This window comes from Limulus polyphemus, unplaced genomic scaffold (genome assembly GCF_000517525.1).
Source record: "Limulus polyphemus unplaced genomic scaffold, Limulus_polyphemus-2.1.2 Scaffold647, whole genome shotgun sequence".
Lineage (NCBI taxonomy): Eukaryota > Metazoa > Arthropoda > Merostomata > Xiphosura > Limulidae > Limulus > Limulus polyphemus.
Genome location: NW_013666257.1, coordinates 354,544 through 358,305, shown reverse-complemented (window position 1 = coordinate 358,305; position 3,762 = coordinate 354,544).

Below are 3,762 nucleotides of genomic sequence, written 5' to 3'. Positions count from 1 at the left end.
ACTTTACTTATGGTCACTACCGCTCACTTCACTCGATTAACTGTGTCTATATCTTCAGTCTCTTTATCTGCTACTCCAGTTACGATTAATTCTCTCGCTTTATTTGCCGCGCTTATATAATTTAAGAACGCGCGTCTTATTGGGGCATATAATGAATTATAGCAGTGAAAAACTACAATGTTGATGAATTATCCATGATGAGCGTGCAAATGGTTCACAATGTATCACCAAAGGGTGATGTAGATCAATAGATATCAATGTGTCTCAATATGCTAATATGTCATCAACTTTATGGTTTCACTTCATTTATAATAAAAGTCTTAAAATTAATATTTCATCTAATTTGCAAATTGTACTTTTTACAATTATACTGGTTTATCAGGTATAGTCCTGTAAAGGACGGAGTGACATTATAGTGTAACTTAAGAGAGGGTTATTGCTAGGTCTTACCAAGGACAATATTACTATAGTTCCATAGGATGATGACGCCTCATTATCCTACCCCTCCTCTAGCAACACTCTTCCTGACATTATGACGTCATTGTCTAACCTCAGCCTATCACCTGAGGCAGCCAATCAGCGCGTGTGTCAAAGAGTGCTGCCCTAACTACTTAGAAATGAGAATACAGTAAACAATGAAATGTCACTGTTAAGAAACTTGAAAATAAGGTATTCTTAGACAATATTTTGTTAGTGATCCACTAGTAAACCACAAAGATATGCAGGGAAGCAATGAAAATAAAGTTACATGAATTAGATTAAAATTACAGAACTGAAAACTTACAATTAAACATAATAAATAAATGTTAAATGTGAGGTAATTAGGATTATATATTTATCACTTTAAATGCTTGCGGATTCTAAAGGGGCTCTATAATGCATTCTGTCTGTTCTTCAGTCAGAAACAAATCTTATGAATGCTTTATCTCAAGATCGCCTGGTCATATTTCTTTCAAATTAAGACTAAATGTATGTGCTGTGAATTTCCAAAACTGATTAGGTTTTAGTCAAGCTTCAATGATTTTCCAAACTTATATTAATGTTTCAAGTATCAGATCTTAGTTATCTTTTTTTATTTTTAATTGTGTATATTATGAGTATCTGGAACTGTTTTAAAAAGAGTGCGCCAGCCTAGCCCTCCTGAGTGAGCTGAGGTATGGTCGCGAAAAATATGAGAGAGCTACAGCTTGTGAGCACGCTTATTTCAGTCTGTAGTATCTGGAAGTGAAACAACTTTTAACAACAAGTATTGTTTCCTGGATGCCGAACCTACAGGAGAAGCTAAGGCATATTTTGGGGTAGCTTCAGAACCAGCAAACACCATCCTCTTACCGCCAACTTAACTTTTTTTTTCAGTTTGAGATCCTAGCGGCGGGGATATGTAACAATTAGTGTTTGCGGTGATCAAAAATCTGATAATTAAAGAACGATAGAAGAATAATTGTCAATACAATGAAAGGGCTATAAACGAGAAGAAAAAGCTATGTTGTTATTTTAGACTTACGTTACCCTCTCAATAATGAATTATAATATTTCAACTTTGTCTACCCAACTTTGATTCATTGGAGATCTTAGGTGTATATTTCGACCCTGAGAAAACTTTGAAGATTAAATAATACAATTGTAACGAATTGAAAAATAAAAATAATTGTATACTCGAAACTTGTTTAACATCTACTTAATGAATTAGGTTTCACGTCATTAGTAGTAGTACAATGATCTTCGAAGCGCCGTGTGATCTTTAACTTAAACTAAGAAATTAATTTAGCGTATGCCTAAATTTTAGCCTTAACAGATGAACAGGCGTTAGCATTTTCATTTACAATCCCTTACTTCTGATCCTCTTGCAATAAGTTAATGATATGAATTACACTATAATATAATAAAGAATAATATAATCGAATGTTTCTACTTCAATGAAGCTAGTTTCTAAACTAATCGAATTTACGACGACTGAATTCTAAGCATTGATATTCCCAGTTCCCATAATATTAGGCCTAATTATATTTTTTAGGCTTTTACCTTATTTGTCCTCTCATTGAGAGGGCAAATAAACTACAGGCACAATTTCTTGGATCAAAACGTTTCAGACGTAAGTTAAGCTTATAACTCATATGTTGGTCTCATTACTTTTATTTGTGAATTGTAAGCCTAGCCTACGAAAGTGATTAAGACTCTAATTTGGCTTAATGCCACTAAAACAAACGACTGCTTTATAACCATTTTGAATGAATTTAATCTACACTTATGAATTACATTATGACAAATAATCTTACCAGACTTTATAATGTTTTGTAATCTAATTTACTTTCTTAAGGTATAAACTCTTTTCGTGAGCGAGGTTGTCTAACGTTATTTAATATTAAAGTAGCACCAATTTACGCTTAATACGTTACAAAATAAGTTTGCTAGATATTGTTATGTTTTCACCTTCCATTTGTCCAAGAAGCACGTATGCGACACGTTTTATGGTTCGGAAATATTTTTAAATCATCAAACAAACTTCCCTTTTAGAAAGCGTTTCGAACCATCATGTATTTTTAACGCTAGACCTAATCATAGGTTAAATTAATCATGGCAAAATTTCGTGTTTAGATCTAACGAACGATGATTTTTTGTATAAAACATTATTCTCGTTTGAGAGGATAAAATTTAGTTCCGAATTACATAATTCAATTATAGTATTGTGTAAGTTATTGGGTTGTGTAACGATAGTAGTATTCCTAGGAGAAATATTGGGATCTCAGGTATTCGATCAGAAATATAAGATAGAAAAAGCCTTATTCTAACCATTATAAAATGATATGATTTATGTTCGTTAACTGCCATTTTCGTAATATTTATAGTTAATTTAAAACAAAACAAAACAAAAAAAACACTGATATATATACACACACACACACAGTCAGCGAAAATAATATCCACCCTAACTCTATAAAAAATTTCAATCCGTATCTGGGGGTCGTACAAAAACGAGCTTTTATCTCTAAATTGTAACCGAATTCCTTCCAACTGCCTTTTATTTAAAATCTTTATTCCATTGAATTATAAGTAGTTGACATCTAATTGTCATAAATTACAGATCTTAACATGTATTTGCGTAAATTGATATTTCTATATTTTTTAACACACATGTAATTTGTTTCCATTACAGCTCGCTATTCATAGAATTTTTTTATTTTGAAATGGCCTTATCTTTATCACAACGGTAAGTCTGAAGGTTTCATAATACTAAAATTTGAGTTTAGGTACCCTCAATGAGCAGAGCATATATAGCTTTATGCTTAAAAAAGTTAACTGTGTAATGTCCCAAAGGGTAATCTCCGTCTCGAAGGTAAAATTGCCCCACAGAATTAAAAATATAAAATAAATTTATAGTCGTTCTTCCGCACATTAAAACAAAATTTTCAGACTATATATATATATATATTCAATAATAAAAGTTTTACTTAATTACATACAATTTTGAGAAATCACAAATTTTGATTTTGAGTTGATTTCAGTAATCTTGGAATGAATTATTTAGTTTTAAAATTTTCCTTATTTTTCTCTCTCTTTATTTCATAGCATGTTATATGGGGATGTTAGTGCAAGAGTTGATGAAGAAAATACTGTGGATTTGGTTGACTTTGATTTTCAGAAAGCATTTGATAAGGTACCTAACAAAAGACTTGTTACAAAAATGAAATTTGTTGGCGTGTGGGAAATATTAATTTAGACAGAAAATTGTTTGTTTGTTTTGAATTTCGCGCAAAGCTACAC